The following is a 14,966-nucleotide window of genomic DNA, read 5'->3' as shown; positions in this document are numbered from 1 at the left end:
CGACTCGGTATTGGTGTGTCCGGGTGGGAGGGGAGGGGTGGTATTGTCTCAGTGATTATTTATGGCGAATTTTAAGCCCCTAAGTGTGGCTGCTGTAATAATTAACAAAAGGCATTATGCCACGGAGAACGAACCGGCTTTTCCCTCTCCGTTACCCTAGCGCAGCGCTATTTATATACACGGTGGGACGCGAAGGTGGTTCTGGGGTTCGTTCGCTTCGTTCGTTCGCCAGGAGAGATAACACCTGGGACCCCGACACTCGATTGCCCAGGGCTCATTTACTAATGAGTACGTCCCTATAACGTGCACGAGAGTAATGCGACTTCTTTTTCGTTTCTAGTTCGCTACATACTGCGAGTTTGCGTGTGCCCGACACACACCGAGGTAGAGGCAGGCGAGTTTGCGCGAGTGGCTGTAGGGGTTGGATTCTCCGAGAGAGGAACAGAGGCGTCGCACTTCTGCAACGTATGCGTCTCCTGCACTCCTTTGGTCCGCGATTCGTCACGAAAGAAGAACGTAAGCCGGATGACTCTGTGCGGCCAACGGGTGGCCTATTCATCGGATGCCACTCGAGAGCGGAGACCCTTTTTTCTTTCGTATAAGCTTCCTTGACAACGAACAGACACGGACGACACGGCCCTCTGTTTCTCAAGTCGCGACTGAGAGATCAAGTTGTCATTATCCTAAATTCCGTGTGTGATACTACTCAAATTTAATTGTCTCCGTGCTCTTAATTCTTTCGACAGTCTATCACCGTGTCAAGATTTTGGCAAACGTTTCGGTGTACGAGCGACAGCGCAATACGGAAGATACGCTGATGAAAATAGGCGTTAAGCAATACGAAATGAGACACGTGGTTCGATTAACGGCGCGTTGCAACGTTAACGAGATTAATAATTGTACCGTCGAACCGCTAATTGATTTTAATCACAGGAATAGCCTGTTTATTTTCCTTCGGCGTCAATATCGTGGCAACGATTCGAGGATGGCGCGCGTCGATTAAGGAAGACGCGTTTCTTTCGTTACCATTACGCAGTTCGTACCTTCCCTTCTTAGTATCACGGGTTATAGGTCGTGAACAACAGCCGGAGATATGTGGGGGGTTAATGGTTGAAATTTAGAACAGTTTAAGTGGTATACGGTGGCGTTTTAATTGACAGTCTGGTTAGGTCACCGCGGTTCTCTCGTATCGTCGTCGTAACACATGGACGAACGGGCGGACACGAACGCCGCAGATATAGAGAAGGTTTTAACACCACGTGGGGAGCAACTTTATGGGAACCGGAGCATGCCAGGGGCGTGTGTGCGTCCTCCTGATACGCGTCTCACACGCCATTCTCTTTTTCCTTTCTCTACATCCCATTGAACAGTTCCACTTTCGCTCAAAATTCACCGAGCTACCACCCGATTTTCCGAAGATTGCTTTTTTAATGTATGCATTAAAAATGCTTCGTTATGCATGCACCTCCGAAATATGCCATGCTTTATTAGACAGTTTAACAGTATTTTTCTTTTTCTTTCTTTTTTTTTCTTTTTCGTTTGTGCTCGATAAATGCAGACGTATGGAACTATGGCTACAGTGGATGCGTTTGAAAATCGAAATATCACTCGTAGGAATCTATGTACGAAGATCGTAGGAAAGAAAGACGTTGAGTATATTTTTACTGATTTTGATTTTACTGATGCAACAGGAGAATTTGAATACGACGTAATTATTAATTCTATAAAATAATAATTCTCCAGTAATAATAATAATAAAAGTAGTCGCAAAGGATCTACAATCTGATCGTTGCTTTTGCAAATATCGAATTATATTTTTGAACCCATCCAGAGTCCACCAATCAATCTATTCGCGGACCAATTTATTTGCCAATATATTTGATCGTGACATTATTTTCCGTTATTAAAGTGCAAGAGAAAATTCAAAATGTTTTATATAACGCATAAATGAGTTGTACGGTGAGCGTTCAAATATTTTCGTCAGCCACTATATTTGAGCCTTCTGACGCGCTCGTCAGAACACTCATACATTCTAATCATAATCTAACGTGCGAGTAAAATAAACCAGGGACCGCGAGACCAATGTACAATCGATAAAGCAAAGATGCCAATTAAGGCGAGACGCGAATTAATCGCCGCTCCAATTAGACTGGTTGATGAAATGTACGTTACCTTGCCACCGGTTCCTACAGCTCTATCTTCTTGCAATCAGCAATCAATGTGGAAAACAGACGATCCGTCTGCGTGAACGCTCTTTATTTTTGAATTCGGTCAATTACGGGATAGAGGCCAGAGTCGAAGCTTATCTCGAGGCGCACTTGTATCAGTTTATCTCGTTTAACTCAACACAAACTCCTCCAATTAGGAAGGCCGAATCCCTGTTACACGATGGGTATCTGAACTGTTGCGCGGACGTACGAGAACTGAATCGAATCACGGACGAGTCCCCCCTCTGCAAACACCACCACTCACGACGAGCATAGCCGAAATGGTCCGAAACTTATCGAGCGACATCCGAGGCGATCTTCGTCGGTGACGTCTCAGGATGCATTCGATCACTCCCATCCCTTGGAAAAATCGTCTCGACACCCATCGCTCGACTCACCCTCCCTCGCGTCTTTCCCTTCTCTTCTCTTTCGAGGTATGGGATGGATGAAAAATTTGCGTCCGCCGAGAATACGAGTACCGAAAAATTGATCACGATGCCATATTTCATATTTTGAATTGTTGCGGCCGCGTTTGTACGGTGCGAGCCGCGAGATGGAAAAATTTCAATTCAATCGAGCCCGATTTAAATGAAATTCTTCCGATACCGAGTCGTTAGTCGTACGTGCAGCTCGGAATCGATACGCTTCGAATACTCGCTGGAATTAGGGGGTTTTTCATAATTTTCAATAGACGATCGATCACCGTATAGAGGGGACCCGGTATTCCAATGTGGTTCCCGGTGAATTTCACTCGTACGTCTTGAATTTTATCATCTTCAGATTTGTATAGGCAAGAGGGAAATTGCACGTATATGTGGCTACGGATATAGCGGAACCGTTCTCCGACCAACTAACGTTCTGACGAATAACGTCGCAATGATCAAATAAAATTCATTCATCAAAGTATTTGCACGCTTGCTATCGACAACTTTTACGCGCGTATCGTACTTGTTGTATAAAACATTTTGAAACTTTGTTAATTAACGTTACGTCGGTCAAATGAAATGAATCCGAAGATCTACACAGAAGTTACGAGACGAGACACTGAAAACATATTCACATGGTATCTTACGAAAGTAGCTACGTCGTTCTACAGATGTTTTATCGGTCAGAGCAGGCTGCAAGCATAGCCTAACCGATGCAATGCATTAGAAAAACAAATGCGTGTTATAGAGCAACTAATTGCGAGTTCGACGAACGATCGCGAAGCGGGATAATAAATTCGGTGCCTCTTCGAATAAACTAAATTTATTTAGGGACAGGCGGCACAGCTGCTGGACAATCGCTCGGATCGCACGATCGGGAATTATTAATTTCGCTCACGCATCCAGCCAACTCGTGCTCACGATCGGAAACCTTCGATTCCAGTCACGCGAGAAACTCTCGTGCTTATTTCTAATTTAAGCCTGACTTTAACCTAATGAAGTCCAAGAACTCTGTTTAATACGCTTTTGCGCGACCACTCTCCACAACTTGCAAGGAACGGATCTCGGCACATTGCTAAGTGTCGACTATCGTTTTACGATATTAGTATATTACACTTTATTGTATAGTATATTAAAATTCATAAGGAAATTCGTATGGAAACATATATGAGCTTCTATCGTCAATTAAAGACATAGCGTTTTGTATTACTTTGTAATTTACGCTCGTACACACGGAGTTAACCTTGGATGGTTTAATCGGAGGATGAAATCTGTCGACGAAATTCCATCGTGAAATCATGGGCCGGCTGACGGACTTAATCATTCGTGAGTCACAATGAGCACGAGGGAGACTGGTTGCGTGGCACGTTGGTAGATTCGTGTGCCGGTTGTTCGTAACGCGTCTCGTAGCTTCAAAGCTGCCTAGGGTCAAACGGGGTCGTCGAGCAAGAGCAGCTCGTAGCAAATTCATTAGTCACCACAGAACAGACTGTTCGTCGTTCTACGAGCGAGTCCTCTCTGGCAGCGGTGTACGGACACTGGTTCCGAAACGGGCGGGGTGACAGTTTCCGTTCGAATCAAAAGGAAACTAGTTCGGCTAAGGGTCGGCTACTAGTCGATGCTTGGGATTTTCGAACGGGTTTTTCCCAGCCACCACACGAATCTCCTTTATCGGTCATGGGCACTGGTGGTAGTACGAAAGACTCGCGTTTCCCGTGAGAGAAATTCCAGCAGACAGACTGTAAAAGGGGGAGAATTACGTTTAAAAAAAGAAAAAAAAAAACAAAGAAAGAAAAACCCCGATGTAACCGAACACGATATCGATATATAGGTCGTTGGTTAGAAGGAAGCTGGTATCGTTAAAATCCCGATACGTAAAACAAACGAATGGAAAGGGGCGCAGAATGGTCAGAGTGTCCTAGAAACCTCGTTCCGTTGTGAAATACTTTCGCTAACGATCTAACCAGCCACGTCGAGCGGAATTATCATTAACTCCGGTACGCGACACGAGAGCAGAACTCGAACTGGATTATCAGCTTTTTCCCACGGAAAAGGGGGATCATACGGTAATAGCGGGCGTCTAATTACCAGAGGCGAGTCCTCGTAAGCTTTCGCGTCGAGGGAGAGGAACTGTCGCTCGTCGAGCCGTAACACTGGGGTCAGAGAGGAACATTGGAAAGAGAGAAATAGGTAAAAGGGAAGGGAAGAGCAGACGAGAGAAGGAGAGGAGGAGGTGGTGGTGATGCTGGTTGTGCCTCTGCCGTGGCGCATATGGAACTTAGACCCCTGAATGCTTGTGCCAGGCTCTCAGAGAGACAGAGAAAGAAAGAGACTCGCGCGGAAAGCTCGGCTCGGCTCGGCCTTTTGTGAAAGAGGGTCTTTTGTCGTGGCGACAAAGCCCGAAGAATATCCATCCTTCAAATGTGGAACAGCTGCCATCGAATGGCCCCGGCCGCCTTTTTTAGAGTCCCGTGCACACACCGCATGTACACGCTGCGATGTGTGTACAGGGCTTTAAGCGAAGAGAGACGAACAGACAGACGGACGAACGGACGGACGGGTGCAGAGGGGCCGTCGAGCGGCAGGGAACAGCGGAGAAAAGTGGAGAAGAGCGAGAGAAATAGGAGAGGAGAGGCGGTCGGAAAATACCGTGAAAGAGAGAAAAAAGAAAGAAAGGGGAAGGTGAAAAGGGGGATAGGATCCAAGGGACAGAGGAAGAGAGGACCACAATGTTTCCAAGTGGCGAGATTCGCTGCTGGTTTGTCTTTGAAGCGACCTATACAGGCTTTCTGCGTGCTTCAGAGCCTCGTCGTAGTTATCTTCATAGTCATCGTCATCTTCATCGTTGTCGTCGTCGTCGTCGTCGTCGTCATCGTCGCGAGCGATGTATCCGCTACACACTGACTGAAGAACAACCAGTCGCACCAACCGAACAAAAACGTCTACGAGGGCGCGTTAATGCGTTCCAAATGCATAACTGCGTGCGCGACGTTCCAACACAGTCACACCGCAAAATGGAATACGCGATAAAGCAATAACCGTGCGGTCGATTCGCCGCCAAGCGTCGACAACGTCGAGAGAAAGAGAGAAAGGGAGAACGATTTCAGAGACCGCGGTCATTAACGTTGCAATTGCATAATTCGCGGGATGCATTCGCGCTCCACTTCCTTTCTCTCCGTGATTCTTACCACCAGGGACAAAAATGGATGACATCGATGGCGACGGGTTCGATCGTCCACCGATTACCGAGCGATTCGGTTTTCTCGCGGCGTTTTACCTATCGGCGCGCTGACGTTCGTTCAATCGAGATGTGTAAATCAGCCGTGCTAAAACCACCAGAGAACGGAAATAGAAAGTCATGTTACAGGGTCGAGATTTATAGGAGCGCAAGTTCGCTTTGATTTGAGGAAAATGCAGTTGGCACGAACCGCGTGGTCTGATCCGAGAATATCGTCAAGTAGCCTAGAAGGCGCGGTTATTCGAACCATGTATCCGCAAAAGAGACTAACAAGATTTATTGAGACGCATTCTCATTCCACGACTTCTATGTAACATAATTTCTATAACAAAGTTGTTTGACAAAGCAACGATTCGGTTGCACAATTGCTTGGCGTCGTATCGCGCGACTGGCTATTTCAAAAGTCTCGCGACTCGAAATAATTCGCTCCTGTTGAAAGAACATCGAACCCTATCAACCGAGGATTCCAAAGGATAAAAACGAAAACGCCACGAAAATATAAATCCGCCACTGTTTTCTACGCTCGATGCTTTACGCGTGTTTTAAACGATTTCAACCATCGGATAGATTTTCCTATTTTTCTGAAAAACTTGCTTGACTCGCGTTACATTTACAACACACGTACGATACTTTGAAATGTTTACAGGCCACGGTCACGGCGTTTCCACCTCCGAACGGAATATTAGCTTTACGATCCTCGGACGCCGAGTAACGAGATAAGATGGCGTAAAAGTTCCCTCAAGTTCGAGTAATTAAAACGGGTCTTCGCTCGGGTTCGGCGTGAAACACGATTAGAGAAGTAAACCTAAAGGGGAACGAAGAGAATGGACGATGTCAGCAAAAGGTGCGAGAAAACGGATCAGACGCGAGGAGAATATATCCTTAACGAGCCGGTGCAAATAAGAGCAGCATTCGAATAATGCGTTTTGGTAGCGTGTGCTCGGTTAGGTTTTGGAGGGGTGCATCGCTGAAATAGCGATTAAGTCGCGTGATTTTGGGCGGTTAGCTTAGCTGCAGTTTGTAACAAAGTTGGAGGAAAAGAGGAGTGGGCGGTGGGGGAAAGGCGGCGACGGAGGTAGTGGAGGAGGCGGTCGTGGCTGCGGGTAGACGTCGGAATCTGAGCGGCTGGTGGGAAGTTCCGAAACGCCGGATGGAAATGCCTCGGTCGGATTAGCCCCTACTGGCCGATTGTTCGCCCCGGTGTCGGCCGCCTAATGTGGACTGCACTCGTGCCACGAGGGGGATTTCCTGTCTGCGCGCGTTCCTACGCGCTTCCAGCTATATAATCCTGTCCTGCCCCTTCGGAATCGGCCGACGTTACGACCCTGCTGCACGTCCGAGAACGTGACCGTACAATTAAGCGGTCGACTCGAATGGAATTAAGTTGGGAAAGTAGGATGCGTTTAATGGGGACCGATGATACGCGCCCCCGATGCTAACATCGGCACGATTCTTTTCTTTCACCTTCGCGATATCCTTTTATTCCTTTTTCTACTCCCTCTAATAGGGTATAATACAGGGTGTCTTTGTAATCGTGCTGCAAGAGAGCCAGTAACGACGCGTTGTGGAAGAGTAAGTTGAGAAAGTGGGATAAAACTTTGGGCGACGTAAGATCTCATCTTCGAGGAGAAACAAATTTAGAAGTAGAAGCAGGTATACATCGCTGGTAAATTACGATTCGACGCACTTCTGTTTCTGCTTGAAGTAGTCGCAAGTTTTTACAAGGCAGCGGTTTTTAAAATTTAGCACTTTGTCGATTGATCGTACGTTAGAGAAATTGTACTTTCGTTCGGTTTCGCGGGTTTATAAATTTCTCCGTAATTTGAGAAATATTCCCTTCTCTCCTTCAAATACTTTGACTCTGCTTGCACCACGAATTTAGGCACTGTGTTATTGAGTTAAGCTCTGTATTCGTCTTTGTTCGTCGCTTCGTAAAACGACGCCTGGATGCACCGCGGTTCGTATTACTTCGAGTGTCTCCTTCTTCTGGCGGTGTAATTTTTCTGTACTAATGGAGTCTACGCTTTCACGAGAAGTAGTTTCGCTGTGATATATGTGTGTCGAGAAATTTCACGTTCGGAGAATTTTAAAACGTCGATAAGAAGGAAGGTATTTGTAGGATCGACACGTCATCGGGGAAAATATCGACGGTACGAGTCTGAAAGTGCTGCAGCGGGTGAATGAGACCGAACGTGACGCACTGGCCAAAGGAAACGACAAATTAACCGTGGTATGGTACCTCCATGACTTTCATTCTCTATCTCGTTGCTCGGAAATACCTCTTATTGTCGCGTTATTAATTTATTATGTACATTGGTGTCACGCAGGCGCCCAGAGGATATAAAGGGACGGAAGGGAAAAAATATAATGGAACTGTGTCAGTCGACGAAGGATTACTTTTCTCTAATTGCTGGATGCCTCAGGTCGGGTCAGGGTCAAAATTTCACGACTCGGACAATCTTACTAAAAGTAGATAAAAGATGGACAGTTCATTATTTTCGTTTATATTTATCGGAGTAGATAAATTTTGCGATAAAAGAACAATAATTTTATCCTTTCCCATCATCGTAGGAATATAGATTTGTTAAACATTGAAAAGCGACGAAACACTGGCGAAACTAGTCAAACGAACTTTTCAATAAAGTAAAATCCTGCTCGTGTAGGTTTAGTAATGTCAAGGCGGCGCGAAGGGTCCCTCGCGATTTCCAACCACAATCACTCCGTCCTTCATTTCTAAATTGGTGGTCCAATAATAATAATTAAAGCATCGATCCCAGCTATAAGACGGATCGCAATTAATTTTCCTGGAACCTCTTATATCCGCCATCTACTCGGGCCATCGTTTGTTAAAAGAAAAAAAGCAAAAAAAAAAAAAAGAAAGAAAAAAGAGAGAAGAGAAGAAACGCTAAGAAAAAGAAGCGGAGAAAGGAAAGGAAAAACTTTTCTTCGCCATACGGATATGTATAGGTCGAGTGTTTTTCAGAGCTGTGGCCTCTCTCGAACACGCGGCGCATTTATTGCCGCGTTATATCGCGGTTTATTATAGCAGCTTCGGAGGTGGCAGCTTTATGATAGCTTAGCCCGCAGCGGTTCTCAATGATCCGCGAATTCCATCGGTCTGCATGCGCACAGGCTGGCGTATTAGTCTCGCATAAACGGCCCATTATTATTCTATCGCGAGGTAAATGCCGGTTTCTCGGCAAACCGGCTGTGCGGTTTCTCTTCGAATGCGCGCGGTCAGGACACATTGTTGTATAAAGCTCGGCAGCTTTTTCCAAGGCACCGAAACGGCTTCACGACAATGCGACATCTTTGAATGGGTCCTGAATGCCACCGCGACGCGGCCGGTAATGGGCGAACTTTTTAATCGAGCAACAGAGATAGTAGGAGAGACAGAGAGAGAGAGAGAGAAGAGAGTTTTTTTTAGCTTTCAATAAATCATAGGCGTACGTACGACTGTATTAAGGGTGACGGTAGGTGAACGAAAACTGGTGGGGAAAAAAGGGAACGAGAATGGCTAGACGAAATGCCCTGGAGGCAGAGCCGGTTAAAATATCGACAAATTTCCGATGACTCTCCTCGCTCTACCCCCTTTTCTCTCACCCTCGAAAGAAATATCTCGCGAACTCGACGCGAGCATATTTCTCATTTTTCAAAAGCGACCGCTATTGACGGAGATTCACGGCGGAGATAATTTCACTGGCGTCGACGATTTTGATTTAGTGAATCGCGGTTTCACGCCACCGTGCGCCAGCCAAACCACGATTTATTCGCCTTCTAATCTCCCTGTTAATCCTTCATGACCGAAAATGTACAAAAAAGGAAAAAAGAAAAACAGAAAAAACCGATCGACAAAATTTTCCAAATACGGTGATAATTTCAATGACGGCGATGATTTTGATTCAGCGAATGGCGATTTCGTGCCACCGCGTAACAGCCAAACCACGATTTATCCGCCTTTTAATTTCTCTGTTAATCTTGTTCAACTGTTATATTTGAAAAAATCCGATCGACGGGATTTTCCAAATGTAGAGATAATTTCGCTAAAGTCGCGACTTTGATTCGCTGAATCGCGGCATCGCGTCACCGCGTGCCAGCCAAACCGCGATTTATTCGCCTTTTGTAATTCTCTCTGTTAATCATTTTTCAGCGAAATTTCCGACTAAATAAAAAACCATATCGACCGACAGAATAATATTCCAAGTGTGTGACAATCTCAATTTCGACGAAACACACGGTGTAACAGAAAGCGAGTACGCTGCAGATACAATAGCAGACGACAACACATGGTGGGTTGTGTGTTGGATTGGTTGATCGCGTGGGTGGAGAAGAGAACACGCGGAAGCGCCGAATTAGGAAGGTTAGGAAGTCGCTTTGCGGCTGAATGTTTGGCATTCTAATGAGGAAGGCGGCGTTTACACGCCTTATGCTTTGTTCACGCGACGCGCACGCTACGCGAGCGCGATTGTTATCGCGCGGGATGCGTGTGGGCGACACGCGTTCACGTTCGCAGCGTCACGTGAATCGCTTCGTCGAATATCCGATTGCTAATTCGTAGCCCGATAATCCTCAAATTCACCGAGATTTCGCCAGTGTTTCGTGGTAAATTAGCGGGTCCTACCGTATCTGCGAAGCGTATTCCGATTTAGTAGAATCAGCGAATCTTTAACATGCGAAAATCCAATCTTGAAATTTATACAGAACAGCGATATTCTTTTGCGAAACGTAATTAGTTCTTGATATTATCACGCAGATGCGTGAATTTTCGTGAATCACGAGACAAATTTCTTAGTTTCGTTCGAACATCTTTCCCATCCAAATAACGTTACATTGATCTATCGTTAGAGCATACGCGAAGCTCGCTCATTTGCTTTGGCGTATTAGTTCAACAAAATTGAAATTTTCACGGCTATTAAGTCACTGTTAAATGTACTCGTAATATCGTTTAACGAAGGACAATTAAGAAGGTGAAAGGAGAGAATCGACGGTCAACTTACGGGGCAGATGCGTCCTCTCCGAGAGTAGAGTTACCGTTTGGATTTGGTCGCATGATTAACCCTGAGAGGGTCACGGTAACAAGTAGACAAACCTCGAAGAGATCCGTTGTTCCAGCGCGCGCTCGATTACGTCGCACGGCGATATTTCACGTCACTTCCGGTTCCACAGGCCCCTTCAGTCGGAGAGGTTATGAGACTTTGTTCGGGGAAGAGGTGCAAGGGGAACGAAACAGAGTCGGAGAGGAAAAGAGAAGACAGAGACGGAAACAAAGAGCCTTCGCTCGAGAATTAATTTCAATTGGATTACCGTGAATATTGTCAGCGCTTACGTCGAGGCGTTGCATTCCTCTCCGGAGGTTGCGCGTTCGCTACGTGCAAAGTCACGACTCTTTCATCTTATAACGAACTGCCAGCGAATGAGCAATTATCGTTAAATGCGAAGTAATGCTCTTACAAGGCATCTCTGCTCAACTTTTTCCATCGGGTCTCGTTCTTCCTCTCGATTTCGCCCTCGACGATGCTCGCGTCACTCCACGATGACCCGAGTCAAACCATCCGTGAACGGTTCAATTTAAACGAAAAGCGTTTCCGTCCGTGCACGAGACCGCGCTAAGTAATTTCGATAGCGCGCTTTAATTATTCGTCAACTTTCATACGCCGGCCGCAATACTCCAGCACGTTCAATCGTATTTTCGCGGTCGAATGCCCCGAACAAACAGCCAACTTTGCCGTGATGTTCCGTCCATTAACGAACCGACCGCTGTTTGACTTTCGTTCCACAGAGCGGCGTAAATTTTTCGTCGCGAAAAATCCTAGGGAAAGTTAAAAAAAAAAGAAAAGGAAGGGAAATTAATTCGTGACGTAACCTAAATTTGTTGGCAACGCGATGGATAGCGATATTTTCAATGATAAATTTCAGACGCGTGAAATCAAGATCGAACACAACGACGTCTTTTCGATAATATTCAATCGCGTTTCCTGTTCGTAACGGAGGAAGGAATAAGCAAAGGTTTCTTCTCGTTAGCTCGGCACAATGTCCATCGGCCTCGAAAGTCCGGCTGCTTCCGCAGGCGTTTCGACAATGAAGATGAATGCAACTTCTTCTTTTCGCGTTTCAAAGCTAAAGGGCAAAAGTGACACGCTCGCCCGATACACAGGGGGAAAAGGTAAGGAGAGAAAGAGGCCAGAAGGCCGATACAAGGCTCATTGTTGCCACGGCTGCGATCCTATTGTACAGGAGTTTCGCCAAAGTTCGCCAATTTGCGTTTTCTTCTCGAATGCGACAAAGACGCGGCCGAAGAACGCCACCGCCAGATAATATCTCTACGCTCGCCACCCCTCTTTTTCAACCGTCAGTCCGTTCCACGATATTTTCTTCCCATTCGTGCCACTCTCCGCCCCTCCTGCGCACTTTCGCCCATTCGCCCTCTGCTTTTCGACGCTGACGAGGATCGAGGATCTTTTTATGCGAATCCGTCGTCGCGTAAGGGGAGCTAAAAGGAAACTAAAGACGCTGCATGATAATAATAATCATCGCGCGTAATGACGATGATAAAGAGCACAATAATTGGTGGTGCAGCAGCAGCGAGCGAGGAGAGCGGCCGTGCAACGGAACGAGAAGTTTCCACGTCGTTCTTTTTAATTATTTCCATCTTACCCCTCGCTTCCTACCATCCTCCCTACTTTCCTCTCTTTTTTCTGCTTTCCGATTATTCGCGGATTCGTCGAACGCGACACGAAACGCGTCATCCGGTACGCGTTTCTTGCCTCTCCCCGTATTTTCCACCCTTCGCAGTTCGCTTCGTCATCCCGAAAGCTGGAAAGTGTAGGGCTCGTCTGACCGTTTTAGCCTGTTTCGTTGGCGAACGACGCGACGATGCCGCGGGCTGAGGCGTAGCGCCACGCTGATGGAATCTGTCGCGAGCGACGAGGAAACGCGACGAGGAGACCAGTGAGCTAAGTCTCTCTGAAAGACTAAACGGCAAAAGACAAAAAAAAAAAAAGAAAAAGTGGAAGAAGGAGAAAAATCCGGAACAGGAAGACGAAAAGGTGGTACTGGGTAAGGAGGGAGGAGGAGGAAGCAACCGAGCTGCGGAGGAGATGGAGGGACGTAGGAAAGCTACGTGGCACGATAGAAAGAGCCGGCAGAGTTGCCTGCTCGTGCCTCCGGCGATCGGTAAGTTCTCCGGAAATGCGTCCTCCTGAGAGGATTTTCGACTCCTTTTAGCCTGATCGCGACGCAAGAGGCGTTTCGCGAGAAAAAAGGCAAGATCGAAATAGCGGTTGCACGAGCACAAATTTTCCCGATAATCTCGTAAAGGGAATCTTTCTCTGTCCGTTATTTGCTTTGCAATGCGTCGTTTTATACGATATCCACGCGGGTCGATAAGCATCGTGATTCCAATCTCGCGAATAAGCAACTAGTTGACGCGCGGCGAGACGAAACGCGCGAAGAAGAGACGAGCGATGGCAACGTGAGAACGTCTACATAATGTACCTCGTCGCCGAGACGCGTTTAAGATTCATAAAAGAACACGAGTCGAAAATCGATCAGCCCGTCGTGTCAATTTTCCCGTAACCTTGTAAACTCTTTTCCCCCTATTTTTCAAAATATCTCGATCGATCGCGAGTTTACCTAAGATTCGGCGAGAGAGAAGGAAAATTTAATAAATTTCGTATTCACCGAGGCGAGAGGCGTGAAATGTATAGGATCACGATGCCCTGTGGCCAACAACCAACGGCCGTAAATACTCGAGATCGTTTGAATAAGATTCAAGAACGGCTCGATCGAGTTTCCTTTTCCTCGATGAAAAGCGCAAAAGTCGTTCGCGCTCGTTAAAGTAAATTTTCACGCGGCAACGGCGCCGCCTATCCAGGTCACTTCCAATCTTCTGGTCGTTTCGGCGGATGTTTTTTAGAAGAAACGAAGAAACGTAGTAGAAGGAGGAGGAACAAAGAAACTGGAAGAACGAGCAGAGACGAGATTCGAAGCTTTCATTCACAGCCAATGATAATGTTGCCGCATACCGCGTGTTGGCAGCAGTGTCTTTCAGCTCGATAGCGAAGAAATTGAATAAGACTTACGCAATTCGTAGCGATGGATGAAGCTTCGAAGCCGTACAGGTGTAAACGATGCCACCGTCCGCTGATCGCGTTGATGAAGAAGCCGCAGACATAATTGTGTTGCCAGTTCTTCACTCCGATTGCACGTGAAATTTCTGAAACGAAGAAAAATTGATGATCAGGTTACTGACTTTTGAAAGGAAAATTAGTGCTACGACTATCGGCTATTTTCAGCTTTCACGTCATGGGATTAGAGTTAAGACAGTTTAATGAAATATCCAAAAATTCAATAACTTCGAATATTTGTAAAATACGAAGGTAGAGGTGAAACGTAATAGAAAAATGCGTACGCAGAGAAATGAATGTTCATATTAATTAACAGATGATACTCGTATGGCGTTAATTTCGATCGTTCCTTTCTTTTCTTTTAATTCCATTCGTTCCAAACATGATCGAATAGTAACGCGCGGAGGTAACACGCATGTTCCAAGGAGAACGACGAGGGAAATCTTGTGGGAAGTTGATAGACCGTATGTCGAAAGTTGCCCTTTATAATGTTGCATCGAGTCTCAAAGTGGAGGCAGCAGTCTCGAGGTAGCACGTGTAACCGCATTGTTAAACTTCACGCTATCGGCTACGCCTTCTAACTAGACTGGCTCGAATATTGCGGGAAGTTACAGAATGTACCACCTTGAACTTTATTTCGTTTCGCGATAGATAACCGGAATACTATAGAATTTCTCCGTAAAAGTGTACAAACTATCAAACCGCAAAGTACCATCGAGGAAGAACCAGATATACATGTACATGCACGGTGGAACTCAATTTATTCGAACTACGTTTATCCGAACTGACGTCGACACAATGCCCGATTTAGCGAATATGTTCCTCGATTTTTATTATCCGATTCCGGGCCACGTCATCTAATACGAATAAAGGCTGTTTTGTCTTAGTATACACAAATGTCGGCTTAATAAAATCCAATTATATGAAAATTAACTGCGATTATACGAACGATAAACAACGAAGGAAGGAA

The 14,966-nt window shown here is 46.0% G+C and overlaps 1 long non-coding RNA gene across 10 annotated transcripts in view; it reads right to left on the bottom strand.

Annotated features, from left to right (window-relative positions):
- LOC122574312 overlaps positions 1-14,966 on the bottom strand; it is an 80,456-nt gene that overhangs the window by 37,213 nt on the left and 28,277 nt on the right. For 9 of the 10 annotated variants that reach the window (XR_006318989.1, XR_006318990.1, XR_006318997.1 and 6 more), the window contains exon 1: positions 2,173-2,405. This is a non-coding gene — a long non-coding RNA (uncharacterized LOC122574312). Of the gene's footprint in view, positions 1-2,172; positions 2,406-13,951; positions 14,086-14,966 lie in introns of those variants that run through there. The other variant, XR_006318986.1, reaches the window with a different exon arrangement.

The sequence above is a fragment of the Bombus pyrosoma genome, linkage group LG13 (genome assembly GCF_014825855.1).
Source record: "Bombus pyrosoma isolate SC7728 linkage group LG13, ASM1482585v1, whole genome shotgun sequence".
NCBI classification, from domain to species: Eukaryota; Metazoa; Arthropoda; class Insecta; order Hymenoptera; family Apidae; genus Bombus; species Bombus pyrosoma.
Note: the sequence above shows the minus strand (reverse complement) of the source record. Positions and strands in the feature narration are given on the sequence as shown.